Source organism: Sinocyclocheilus rhinocerous, unplaced genomic scaffold (genome assembly GCF_001515625.1).
Source record: "Sinocyclocheilus rhinocerous isolate Xijiao unplaced genomic scaffold, SAMN03320098_v1.1 scaffold574, whole genome shotgun sequence".
Taxonomy (NCBI): Eukaryota; Metazoa; Chordata; class Actinopteri; order Cypriniformes; family Cyprinidae; genus Sinocyclocheilus; species Sinocyclocheilus rhinocerous.
This window is the reverse complement of record NW_015659919.1, coordinates 2,720,718-2,736,053: the sequence shown is the minus strand read 5'-3', so window position 1 is coordinate 2,736,053 and position 15,336 is coordinate 2,720,718.

Genomic DNA, 15,336 nt, shown 5'->3' with positions numbered 1-15,336 from the left:
ACGCAGTTTTGACTGTCATGATGTGTGCATGAACGAATGTGAAATACCTGCCAATTACATTAGTTATTCCAATCACGTATATTGGGCACTTTTTGCATTTAAACTGGCTTATGACTGTTGACATTGAAAATAACGCACTTTTTTTTTTTCGAGGCAATCGGTTAATTTCTTGATTGCTGTTTTGACACAGTGTCTGCCTGCATATTGTAGTCATATTTGGTCATTCTCTTTTATGTATTTGTCCTGAATTTATCCGTTTTCCTGTGAAATTGATCTATTTTTATATTATTTTGTCATCATTATTTTGTTTTTAAGGAGTTAAAAAATGGTCCTTACATGGCATGGCAAGAACATTTTATCACATTATTTTTACTTTTTTTTTTTTTTGGAGTGGGCGGGTTTTGGTGAGCTTTTGGGCTGGAAATCGTCCATCCAATCTGGCAACACTGGTGCTGGATGATACTGAATATGACAATTCTTATTATGTCGCATTCAAACTGATACGTTAAGAAAACATTCACCCGTGACAACACCACACAATGCCACTGATTTGCTCAGAGATTCATAATGGCATATCAACAATACTGTTTTGTCTTTGCAGTAGAAAAGTTGAGCCCAAAAGCAAGTGTAAAGTAGGAAGTCATAAAGCAAAAAGAAACAACAAAAAAGCAGATAAGCCATTCCAGAGAAGACATGTCCTTGTGATTGTAGCCTAATTCTGCTTGAATAAGTGATGTCCCAGCGATAACCGTTCAAATAATGCAAGAAAGAAATTCCATGTTCAAGGTTTGGACAGGCTGGCACCAGAGAACGGGAGAGAAACACTCTACCTCATGCAAAAGCAGGCAGTGAAGTTCCTCTCCCTCTGAGAAAATATTCAGAAGTAAACTTCACTATATCCAACTCACCTACAAGATCTTCAGTTTGCTGCTATTGACCATGTATTCTGTATTTCTCTCTCAATTTCTCAATCTGACCTCAGTGCAATAATTCGACAGCAACATAATCTCTGGATGGAGTAACACACACCCCAATTACACACTCACAAACCCAAACTCTAACACACCATCACACTTACACAACTACAGCGTGCAACTCAAAACAGTCGTCACATTCCCAAACACACATTTTATGTGGCAACACACACACAAAAGCGCACAAAAACACCAGAGGGTACCTTGCTTTCCTTTCTTGCGTCCTTTTGTCTGTGTTTCTCAGTGTGTGTCTTGTCTTTGCTGCAGTGCTGTGTTGTACTGTTTATTCAGCTCTTTTTGGGTGAGTGGAGCTCCATGCTGGTCAGTCCTCCCCCTCCTGTCCTGTCTCCTGGTCACCATTCAGCGCAGTGCAGAGAGGAACTGCAGTTCACACGTGCATTCCACCGAACTATTTCACAATGACAAGCTGGCACCCTCCCTCCCCGACTCTCTCCTCCTCTTATCGCTCTCTCTCTTTCTCTCTCTCACGCTCCCACCACAAAGTACACACCGTTTCACTCCTCTCTACCTTCACTTATCGCTCTTAGACATCGTCTGTCCACTCCTCCTGTTTCTCTTCCTCATGCACTTATTGGTTTTTGTTAACTTATACTATCTCATCTTAATCAGAGGTGGTGGAGAGACACCATCCAAGCTGGCTTTGGTTTCGAAGCATTGACATGAAGCCAAAAGGCTGATCATTGTGTTCAGCATATGAAAAAAAGCGCTGCACATGCCACATGTTCATTATGAGCTACAGGTGATTTATGGACTCTGAAACCTGAGATGTAGCGTGTCTTTGGACATGATTGACAGGCTTAGAGAGGCTTGTAGATGCTTCTACTAGCTATGAGAGTGAGGCTAAAAATAAAGGAATAAACATGGAAAGATTTCCTCTTTTTGGCTCCTAAAAGTATTTGGAGATTTCAGCCACATGTTTTTTTTTATTATTATATCAGATAGCAGAACATCAAATAAAGTGCTATTTATTGTAAAAACAGGCAAAACAGACAAAATAAATTATTTTTAAATGATAAAACAATAGATATCCTGTCCAAAAAGAAGACAAGTCTGGACACTTTGCGGTTGTGAAATGCTAGTGGATCATGTTCATAATTAATATGATGAACTACACCTGTGGTTAGGGTTATTATCATTAACTACAGCTAAAATTTTAACAGAAAACATTTTCCTTATTTGAAATAAATAAATGTTAACTGAAATTAATTCAATGAATGGCCAAAGCTTCACTTCTCAATTTCTTTCTTTAGCTTGAAGTACTAAAATAACTAAAACTGACATAAAAATGTATAGAACTATGTAAAGAACTATATAGATATGTTTAAAAAAAATTAAATAAATAAATAAAAATAAAAAATGACAAAACAAAATAATTACAACTTTATCTCTGACATAAAAATGTATAGAACTATGTAAAGAACTATATAGATATGTTTAAAAAAAATTAAATAAATAAATAAAAAAATTAAAAAAATGACAAAACAAAATAATTACAACTTTATCTAAAATTAAAATGGTAATTAAAAAAAAATCTAATTTGAATTCACATAATAAAAACTATTATAGTACATCACTGATACTAAACTAACACTGGGTTGTTCTGATAGGACACCTGTGGGAACTTGAAGGGAACTGACTTCATAAATCCATTAAAATCTTCTTGAGACCAGCTGGTTAAAAGTAAGGTCAGCTGTGAGAAACTGTCTACGACCAATTGTTTGCAGATGCTACTTTATATTTTGTATCTTATAGGCTATTTTAATATACTTTTTTTGTAGCTAATATAGTGACAGCCATACATTTTAAAGAGTGGCTCAAGTGTCCAAATCCTTTTGGGGCCACTGTCTGCCTTAATGAGGTCTGGTAACCAGTGGAAACGGTTAAAGGAGGGAATGTGCAGGGACTTGTCTCTTTAATGTATCGAGTAGCTCTTTAACCTCTGACGGTGATTCCCCCTCTAGGGAATTTTCTCTTGAACTTTGAGGGCTTGGTTGCTGTGAATTCGCTATTTTCGTTCTTTAGCAGCACAGAGAAGCCACAGAAAGCAGACTAAGAATAGCAGAGCTAATAGTGATGTCATGTCCCGTGGGAATCGGTGGCAAGGGATCTGTTACCCGGCTCATCTGGTTTCATTTTAAATCCTGGCTGACGGTGAGCTAACTCAAAGATGTTAATGTTGCCACTCTGACAAAATCCTCTGAGATGATGTTTTCTGTCTGTTGCTAATGGTTTCATGCTCGTTGTACAGGCTAAGGGTAGTATGGACTATGGTAGTCTATTTATTAACCTGTTATCTTAATGTTTGAGGATATACATTAGTCTGAAACAAATAAAAATGTGTATTCTGTTCAGATTTTTATTTTTTTGTAAGTTAAGAGATTCCTATTTTTATTTAGCAATGATGTATTAAAATGATCAAGTGACATTAAAGCCCTTTATAATGTTACAAAAGATTTCTATTTCAGATCAATTCTGTTCTTTTAAATTTCATCAAAGAATCCTGCAAAAAAAAAAAAAAATGTATCAGTTTCCACAAAAATGTAATTCAGCACAACAGTTTTCAACAACTGATAATAGTAATAAATGTTTCTTGAGCAGTAAATCAGGATATAAGAATGAATTCTGAAGGATCATGTGACAATGAAAACTGGAGTAATGACGCTGAAGATTCAGCTTTGCCATTACTGAAATAAATTACACTTTAAAACATTAAAACAAAAAAGGTTTATTTTTAATCACAATATTACTGTTTTCACTTATAATACTCAAAAATATTTGTGGGATATTTTAGCTTTATTTTAGTCTATATTTAAATATTTTTAGTTTTAGCATTAATCTTATCCATCTTGAATGAATGCCAAGTTCTGTCATGAAACTCTAGATGGTGCAGACTGATGTGTCATTAACACAAATTGATGATATTCACAGCGTTAAACTACTAGGTACAAGCTGATTGGTTCATGTTGCATACACAGCCAATGAGCTTACTGCTTTACATTTAAATGGCTGGTTAGCATCCACTAGAGCGTTTCGCAGTGAGCTTTCAGAGTTCCTCTGAAACCCTCCACCTCCCCAGCTCCACCTGTATAGATCTGCTACGGGTTATTATATATGCTACTTGTGCAGCAGCAGTATGTCTTAAATACTCACAGCACTGTACCGACATATGTACTGGCAGTAGCAAATTACTTGCATTACATAATATGGTAACTGTCATTGTACACACAGTAAATATTTACAGATCCATAGTGGGGGGGATTTGTACAATTTTGAATGTGCACTTTTTTGGAGTGAGAGACTGAAGGTGATTTTCATTTGGACTGTTGGACAAATGACAATAAAGTGGCATAATCATATCCTTTACCATGCTAAAATCTAGTCATGATAGAAATGTGCTCTGCCACCTGATCCATTCATATAGTATGCTACTGTGAAACTGTGGGGCTCTTGATTTGTCCTGTGGGATTTTTCAGAGATGTGTCAAAGCGGTCTGTCAATGTTTACTTTAGAGTCTCACAAACAATCTGAGTTATTTTTATCTGAATCCTAAAGAGAGACAGCAAACTATGAGTATCTCTAAAATGACAGTATTATTTCAGCCTCTGCAAAGAAATAAAGCCTTGTTGTCTGGCGCAACCCTTCAGGTACTATGTTTAATGTGTTGTCGATGTATTTTCCACCATGCCATGGTCATTTACAGGAAAATTTAGTGACTGTAAAAAAGAGATAAGGGAGACGTGTGTGTCAGGATATGTACCCAGGACTACACAATATACTCTGTAAACACAAGCCTGCTTATTTTAAGAGCTTGTTTGACTTTCTTTCTGCTTTGAAAAGCACAGATGGAGAACCTCGGGCCCTGGCCTCCTTCCTCGCACTAGGCTGGACCAGCTATGATCCAGTAAATCAGCACTATCTAGGGATCACAATCTGGATCTGTTTTCTAGGGTCACGGAGTGAAGATGCATGCACACAATTTTCTTCAGCCAACCACAGATTGCAATCAGACATGATCATTAACCACTGAAGGACCACAGAGTTCATGTGTTGCTTCAAACAAGGTTAAAATATGTCATGGATGTTCTGTCAGCAACCTCTGTATTGTATAGAGAGAGAGAAAACTTGTGGGGGATTGGGTGGGGTTACTGTGAGTCAGACTTAAACTCAGTCCCTATGAACACATTGAAATGTTTAAATGTTGCTATAGCAACTATGAAGAAAACAGTCATTCTCTGCCTTCACAAAAGCCTCAGTGTTTTGTTGTGAAAGTATGGAGCTCAATCTGTGGGTATATTTTGAGTACTACTATACACAATCATTTACCACTAGAAGAAACTCAACCTTGCCAAATCCTTTGATCATTGGATTGCATTGGGAAAATGTAACATTTCCTCATTTCCAGCTAGATAAATCAAGCCTTTCTCAAGATTACCAAAGAATTGCTTGCGAAAAACATTTATTTGTAGTTTTAACCAAAGTGATTTACAAATGAGGAAAGCACAAGCAATTTATCATGAAGATAATGTTAGTAGCTTTGTTGTATGTAATGGGATGAGTTAGTTTTGTTGTGCTGTTAGTTTTGCGGTGCTGCTAAATTAAAAAGAAGACGCTTTCAAAGACAGTTTCAAAACATGGACCAATCTGGGCCTGGAATATGTATTTTAACAAATGAACACGTGTATTGAATATATGCATATTAGTGATGTTGTACAGTATACGGGAGTTAGTTTAGTTCAGTTCCATGTCATAATCCAAGAAAGCTTGTTCTACCACAGAATAAGAGGGAACAGAGAGTGAAGGTCAAGCTATTCAACCTGATCTCTTGTGAAAACTATTTTATGAGGTGGCAATTTTGTATTAATTTATACAATCTGCAACATGAAAAAGTAAGATTTTTACAAAAAAAAAAATGCAAGAAAGTCTACCCCTAAACATAACCAGCAGGAATTATAAGAGTTCATATAAATTAGCCACCAATTTTCCAAAATGTAAAAATGTTACAAATTGCGAATAAGACTGTGTTAAGATATTAGCATTTTGGTTTAACTGAGAATCAAACACTACCCTCGGGTTCCTGTTCTGGCTGCAGTAAGTTGTTGAACCATCTGTGGTATAGCACAGTTGGTCTATGCTGGTTGCCAGCCAACCAGCATTTGTGGTTGTTATGGATTTTCAGAGGCCTTTAGTTATTCTCCTCCTTCCTCCTTCCGTGTCTATTTGTCTCCTCCGCATCACCCTATAGCGCCATTTTGGAGAGTATCACATACGTAAACAACGTATACTGTTCTGTGTCAGCAGCACCGTATGTGGATACACTGTTTACATTGTTTACGCTTTGATCTGAATGTAAACAACGTATCCACGTACATACATTGCATACGTTGTTTACATATGTGATACAAAATGAAGCTATAGGGTGACGTGGAGGAGACGAATTGTTAAATAAAGTCGTTATTTTTGTTTTCCTTGCGCACAAAAAGTTTTCTCGTAGCTTTATAACATTACGGTTGAACCACTGATGACACATGGATTATTTTAATGATCTCCTTGCTATGTTTCTGAGCCTTGATCGTGTAAGGACCCTTGCTGTCTATGGGAGTGTCAGAGAGCTCTCGGAATGCATCAAAAATATCTTAATTTGTGTTCCGAAGATGAGCGAAGGTCTTACGGGTTTGGAACGACATGAGGGTGAGTAATTAATGACAGAATTTTCATTTTTGGGTGAACTATCCCTTTAAATTTAAACCAGCCAACAGTTGGCTGTTTTTAGCTTATCAAAAAAACAAGAGTCAAAATAAGTTCTTAAAACCATAAAACTCCTATTTGGCACCCAGGTTCTATTGTAATTTTCTCTGTAAATCCCTGTAGCGTATAAGCAATAACAACTCATTAACAAGCCCCCTTTACACAGGTGCTTTCCATAAATCTCCCACCACTCTCATGGATGGGAGCTGAGGCAACAGCCAGGAAATCCCGCCTGTCCACTGGGTTAAGCCCTCCTCTCCCAGCATTGTATTATCACTCTCTCCCTCTCTTTGTCCTCTGCAGACTGGATTTCCTTCTGTACCACTGAACTTCACAGCCAGTGACACAATCGCACATACACACAATCACACAATCCAATCACATATGAGCAGAGGACACAAAATACAAACACACAATTCACACACAAGCTGTAAAATAACAATGAGATAATTAATTGTTCCAAACTTACTTCCTTCTGTGGAACACAAAATGATATATTTTGAAGAATGTTCATGCTGCCCTTTTCCATACAGTAAAATAATAGTGATCAAAATCTGGCATAGAGATTCTTTAACAACTTTTTTGTTGTTGTTGTTCCACTGAGAAAATAGAGCTGCAATGAAGAATTTTAATTATTGGGTGAACAATCCCTTGAAGATATGAACTTCAGTAAAGGTATAGACAGTAAAATAGTCAACACTAATACATTGTGATTAGGGCTGTCTCGGTGAGGGAATTTTCCTTGCGGTAATTTTGAGTGGCTCAGTAGCGCGGTATGCGGTATTATCGCCATACATATACATACATATACATATATATATATAATTTGTGTGTGTATGTGTTACGATATAGCTAACAGCGACAGCCCTAATTGTGATCTTTGGTTGCACATATGCAGTCCAGTCAAACCCCAGCAGGCACCAGACGGGTGATCTAGCACCACAGCTTTAGCCCTAATGAGACTCACATAGTTTCAGTGCACACTCATTACTCTGTCACAAGAATCATGGAGAAAGTACATCTTGGCAAGCATCCCCATTTTTTAAAATCTCCTTCATCAAGCCAGAGCTCCAGAATGAAACGCATGGAGAGTTTCAATTAGACATTCTGGCCTGTGATGAACACTTTGATTTAGAGGCTTCTGTGCCTTCATGCCTCTGTCTGTAATAAGGCACTGACGTGCCAAGCTCCCAGAGCATCACACATTTAACACTTTAATATTAGCACTCAATTAATTCACCAGTCTTCCAGTGGCGGCTTCTGTGCCTTCATGCCTCTGTCTGTAATAAGGCACTGATGTGCCAAGCTCCCAGAGCATCACACATTTAACACTTTAATATTAGCACTCAATTAATTCACCAGTCTTCCAGTGGATGGTCAAATCAGGTCCGCAGACTGTTTCCCAAACAGTCCAGCTTGAATAATCCATCCTTACTAAAGCAGAAGTGTTAATAGGCTGATTGGCTGATGTAAACACTATGGATCTGTAAATATGTACTGTGTGTACAATGACAGTTACCATATTATATAATGCAAGCTTTCAAGTAAAACATTTGTAGTTAGCCTGCAAGCTAACAAGATAGCTGATTAGTTTGCACACTGCTAGCCGATTAGCCTGCCAGCTTAGCATACAAATAACTGATTAGCCTGTTATTTTAGCACACTGCTAGCATATGATGACCATAGATGTTCTTTTTCCTTGCATGTCCAGCTGTGATTTCTACATTGTTTAAAATTTCTGGGTCTTGGCTTTGTTTTCCTATTGTTGTCATACTTGCTGAAAGTAATAACTGAAAAATAGTTTGACCAATAGAGTGCAGCCATTGTGCATAATCAACCAATCGTGGCACGCGAAAAGGTGGGATCTACAGGAACAACGCAAATACACATATGTAAGAGGACCATAGAGAGTGTTTCAATAGCACAAAACCCGGGCATTTTAGGCAATTTAGAAATCCCACCCAGGACATTTCTGGGAAAAAGAGTATGTATGGTGACTTTATGCTAGCCAATAAGCTTGCTAGCTTACATTTATGCATTTAGCAGATGCTTTTATCCAAAAAAAACAAAACAATTCTAACTGCTAATAGATAATTGCATTTTGATTGCTGAGAATACATCATAATAATATAAATATGTTTTTGAACAGACAAAATATTTCTTCTTGTTGTCCAAGGTGTTTAGTATTCTGTTGGTGGACAAAATCCTCTATAGTGGCTTTTAACATGCCCCCTTAAACACCGAATTGGGGAATTAACGTCAAATATTCCAACTTTTGTGATACTTACAAAAGTCCCCTAATAACTGATATAATTTCACTGCAAGCTATAGCAAAATAAATAAATTGGGCAAGAATTGTAATAGGATAATGATCTGCAAACCATATTGGGAACAAATTCCATGTTTACAAGAATGTGCAAGCAAGATTTCAAGCCATCTGACCACTTCCAGGTTGGAGGAGCACATCTGGCTGAGGCTGTATATGCCTACAGAGCCAAACCAATGACTCACAGAAATGTGGCTCTGACAAGAAACCACTGCTTGAAGGCATTACACAAAAGAGCTTCATAACCCCACCCTATTCATAGCATCTGCCACAGACAGACAATCAGACAGATGCGGCTGAAATCACTGTTTACTAAAGACAAAAAAGCTGGAACTGCACAGACACATTCAGCCTTGATACTATTACAGAGATATTATTGACATTAAGAATTAGTTTCTTTGTCTTTTTTTGTTTGTCATTCTTTGCTGAGTTTACGGTCTTTGAGAGAGGTCAGACAAGCTAATTCATTACCCTTTCGTCCTGTTCGCTCTGTTCACACACAGGCACAGGTCCAGGCATGATGTTTGGTCTCTCTCTCTTTTCCTATTCTATTTAAGAGACACGCTGAGAGGCCAAATGTCCTGAAATTCCTGGACTTTGCTCCATTTGCACAACAAAAAAAAAGAACAAGAAAAGATAGCAATCGTTGTTTTTTATGTCAGTTTTTCTTCTCAGACAGTCTGGAAAAATGTACAGAGATTTTGCAGAGTTTAATTATGGCCTACACTAAAGAATCCTGAACACACAATAGGTTCTTTTAAACACTGGAGGTCTATGACAACTCAGCTTGGAGTTGGCAGTATGCAGATTCACAAAACCTGGGGATGAAGTGGACAGAATATTCCCAGGCTTTGGTTTTTTTGGCTTTTCAGTGCTCCTTTGGGCATTTTGTGGTTGAGCATCCCAGTAAACACATGGACACTTTTGTTTGTCACACTTTCCATTCTGTTATTTATTTATGCTTTGCTGGATCTATATTTAAATGCTGCTTCCCTGAAATAATCCCATGATTTGGTTTATTTTGTGATAATGACTGCACACAATCTTCACTTGTGTGAATACCACAGAAGATTAAAAAGGGTACGTTTATGACAATGATTTACACAACCAAGTTTTTCCTTTGCGATTTGAAAAGTTTTGTGTACAACGTCATCAAGACAATCCCCGGTCACACAGCTCCACAAAAACAACTAAAAACGATGTATTATTAAACACTGCATGCCAGGCCAGTAGTTGGTGATGTTACTTTGTAAAGAAACACTACTGCACACGTGCCTATAGACTGAACATGTTATATGCATGCACATGTCACCATTTTCACAAATTCGAGACGATAACAGCATCGTTTTCAAAAACTTGCACTTTGAAGGCTCCCAAAACAGAGTTATCGTGTAAATGAATGGCCAAAACAGATAAAAAGTTTTACGTTTTTAGTTGAAGGTGTCATGTAATCAAACCCTTATATGGTCTTTTTCTATGGATTAGTTAGTATTACATTAATGGTCTGTAACGTATTTTTAAAAACCATTTTACACTAGTCATGAGTATATGGTTAAAAAAGAACAACAACAGCTAGATTTGATCTTAAGGACAAATTTGCAGCACAGTTACCCAATCTTTGAGTGTTATGCATCATATCCATTGAGGCATGCCAGGCCAGTAGTTGGCGATGTTACTTTGTAAAGAAACACTACTGCACACGTGCCTATAGACTGAACATGTTATATGCATGCACATGTCACCATTTTCACAAATTCGAGACAATAACAGCATCGTTTTCAAAAACTTGCACTTTGAAGGCTCCCAAAACAGAGTTATCGTGTAAATGAATGGCCAAAACAGATAAAAAGTTTTACGTTTTTAGTTGAAGGTGTCATGCAATCAAACCCTTATATGGTCTTTTTCTATGGATTAGTTAGTATTACATTAATGGTCTGTAACGTATTTTTAAAAAACATTTTACACTAGTCATGAGTATATGGTTAAAAAAGAACAACAACAGCTAGATTTGATCTTAAGGACAAATTTGCAGCACAGTTACCCAATCTTTGAGTGTTATGCATCATATCCATTGAGGTCAGGAGTCTGAAAGGATAGTTTGCTTTGCAGTAGTTTCCAATCTACTGCATTTGCTAATCCTGTGTTTATGCTATTACCTTAACAGCAGGTTACAACACAAAATGAAAGACCACTTTTGTAGTCTAAACCCTCTTGTTAGCTAGTGGACATCCTTCAGTGTGTATATATACTTGAGAATGAGGTAACAGTCACACTGTTAATGTCTGAACCTTTGAAGGAGCAATAAATTTTCATTGAATTTTAAGTATTTGAACATCAGCTGTATTTGTAGCCACATAATGAACTGAAAAATATACATGTTTAAGGAGATGTCTGTGATGGACCTGAGTCTATTGTTTTGGTGCATGAAAGAGGCTTTTTAGAAACCAGAATTGCATTTATCACATTTTCCATGCAATGCAAAAAAACTGTCAACATATAAACAGGAGTCTAACCAGCTACTGGGTTTTTATTTGTTCAGTCAGTCTATTTTTTGATTGCCATCCCAGTCAGAGGTGCTATTTGTTTGACCTTAGATGCTGTGCGTGTGTATTTCTCACAAATGGACTGCAGTGTGTACAATATTCCAAATTCTTTAAACTTGCCCAGTTCACTCTCCCTACACACTGATAAGGAGTATAATTCACATTTACACATACAGCTGACACAGTGCAAATGTGTTATATACTCCTGTTTGAGAATTTCAAAGTCAAAAACACACCATTATCAACACAACATCTTTCATATCAAGTATGTGGAATGTTAAGTGTCTGCTGTTTTTAAAAATGCCATCAACTCTAATCTCTCTTTTCATTTTAGCTTAAATCTTCAATCTCATCTTATACTCCTTTTTCTGATTCAGGTGTCAGGGGGCTGATCCGACTGACCCATCCTCTAGAATTCCCTCACTATCGCAAAAAAACAAAAAAAACATCAGCTGTCATGAGCCATTTTATTACGGCAATGAAAACAGCTGCAGTAAAATCCCAGCAGATAGTTTCTGATCATAGCTGACCGTCAGGAGAGTTGACCTCATCCACATCCACTGAAATAAATTGAGGAGACCAGTTGAAAGCAGAGACAGAGAACATAAATCTCTCCAGATCACACTGATCTACTCATCTCCAGCATTCTTTGACTTCCAAAAACTCTATGTCCATTTATGGTTAACTTACCAGCTGAGCTCTTTAGCCGCCATTTTGGAGAATATCCACTGAACGTAAATTGCGTATGCTGTTTTGTGTCAGCTGCACCACACGGATACGCTGTTTTCATTAAAATCAAAGCATAAATGACGTAAACAGCATATATCAGCGTGGCACAGCTGACACAAAACAGCATACGCAATTTACGCAGTGTTGTGCAAGTTACTTCCAAACTGTAATACATTATAGATTACTTGTTACTGTTATTTAAAAGTAATTCCTTACCTTACAATACTACTGTCTCAGAATTGTAATGCGTTACATGACTCCTGTATTACTTTTGAGTTACTTTCACCAAAATAACTACAGAAGTAGAACTTAACATTCTAAGCGGCTATTGACTGACCACGAACAGGAAATATAATTTATTTGCGGCATTTTTGATTCGTTAATGTCTCGCAGGTCTTGCTGTTTTTTTTTTTCTTTGAACAATTCAATTCTGGGCTAAAAGTGTGTTTTAACGCAAGCGTTACTGAACATGTACCAAGTAAAATATTACTAAAAATTGATTAGTAATGCCTTACACTACACTAAAAGTAATCTGTTACTGTAATGCATTACTTTTGTAACGCGTTACTCCCAACACTGAATTTACGTTCAGTGGATACTCTCCAAAATGGCGCTAGGGTGATGCGGAGGAGACGAATTGTTGAATAAAGTCTTTCTTTTTTTTCTTTTGCGCACAAAAAGTATTCTCGTAGCTTTGTAAAATTACAGTTGAACCCCTGATGTCACATGGATTATTTTACAAATCTCTGTGCTATATTTCTGGACCTTGATCGTGTAAGGGCCCTTGCTGTCTATGGGAGGGTCAGATAGCTCTCAGATTCCATCAAAAATATCTTAATTTGTGTTCCGAAGATGAACGGAGGTCCTATGGTTTTGGAACAACATGAGGGTGAGTAAATAATGACAAAATTTTGGGGTGAACTATCCCTTTAAGTGGAAGACTATAGTGCATTAAATGCAGACATATCATTTAAAATGAAATACTTTGTGTCCTGGTAATAGAAACACATGGCACAGGCTAAAAAGCTCAGCTGGTAAGAAATTTGTGTGGTTTTTTTTTGTTGATAAAAATGATATGTGAGACTTAAAAGGAACACTATGGAGTGCCATTTACTTGGATTTGCTTCAGTTGTATCCCACACAAAACTCATGAGAGAGTTATCTGATGTTTGATAATGTTGTTGTGGCAGTTGAGGCTGTTATTTTCAGACAGGGAAGGTTGTTTACCATGACCATCTTTCCTTCATGTGATACTAATGCTTCAACATTGTTTTGAAGAGCCACAGAGTCATACATGTGCTTGTGAAAAGCATGTTTTTATCACACAGTGTCAGTCATTCTTAAAATGTTCTTTGAGACTGTCTTTTTCTTAGAACACACGTAGAGTTTCCATTAACAACACAATCTAAGAAAAATCTGACAGCCAGCAATAAATAAAAGATCACAATGCTCATCTGGCACCACAGGCAGACTTTCCAAAGAGTTATAGCTCTCCAAAGACTTTTATGATTATATAACTCTGACCAAAAATTAAAATGGCACGCACAGAATGTTTAGGCTGCAATTCAAAATAAGTCAGGGATGTTAATTTAAGTTAATATTGCATTGTTCACCAGGTAAGCACAAACATCTAAAATATGAACAAGTAATGTTTTTGTTTTAGTGTGCTTTCTGCCTTTTACTGGACTGGACTTTGCCTACAGTGAAGCTAACCTTTGACATTTTGTTGTATGGGAGTTGCTCAATGAAGATGATGTCATGACAACACTGAGATGGCAACACAACACTAGCGGCCCCAAGCATATTTACATGAATATTTGTGTTGTACAAATACATGTAAATTGAATATCCTGAGCTGTAATGTGAACAGCAGAAAAAGTAAAAATGCAAAATAAAAGTAGCAACCAAGTTTAAGCAAGTTTTAAAACAATATTTCAAAGATCCTCTGTAGATATACAGATCAAAATTCAAATCAAAAATCAAAACTTTGGGATTATATTTTCCATCCATTTCTTCTCAACATGAAGAAAGCCTTTAAAGTTGGATCTATTTTGTAAAACTGAGATCTTCCCAATGTTTATTCAGAGGAGGTATGAAACAACACTTCTAAAATCCAAAAGAAAATATGGGATTTAATTATAAGATTTATTATAATGTAACTATAATGTAAAACAAAGAAAGATTCTGCATTATTTCTAGGTCTCTAATCATTTGTCCAAATTGGAGACACTGACTATGTGTACTTGTACTTTTGTTTGGTGTCAGACTTTTGAACCTCACTGTATGTACTTAGTTACACATATTGACGCAGCAAAGCCCTGTAGAGCAGTAGTGACCTTTTAGTCAAACACTGGATGTGAAGCGGCATACCAAAATATTTAACTTTCCAGAGCACCTCTAGACCAGAGGCTTACAGCCATCCTTTGCAGTTACATAAAAATAGAAAAAATGAAATTATTGATGGAAAACTGGTGAGTAGTCCCTGACATAGTTGCACAATACAATCAAAATCATACGTATAGTTTAGGAAAACAATTGGTTGAGTCTTTTTCATCTATGTAAGTGTGTGAATAGCAGAATCCCTGCAATGTATCTTATAGTATCTTTGGTTACCTCAGTGGTAACAGTGTTTAATGTATCCACTTATTTACTGAGCAAACCTGTAATTCAAGGCCACACAGGGAAAAGCTTGGGATTATTTTTACACTATTTGGAAATATTAGCAGTGTTTGCTAAGGCTAGCTTCATTATTATGATTCACGATTGTATTGTTACAGTGATACACTGTATTATGAAGAAGAAAATGCATATAAGTGCTGTACTTTTTTTAACAAATAAACTTAACAAGCTTATATAATCGGAGTGAATGAAGCTGTTGAACACTATTTTGAATGGTCATTACCAAGTTCGGTCAGCTCAGGCATCACTCAACACTGCTTTATTACGCAGCTCAAGAGCCTCTGCATTCCTCAGAGGGGGCTTATTATTATTACCCTGT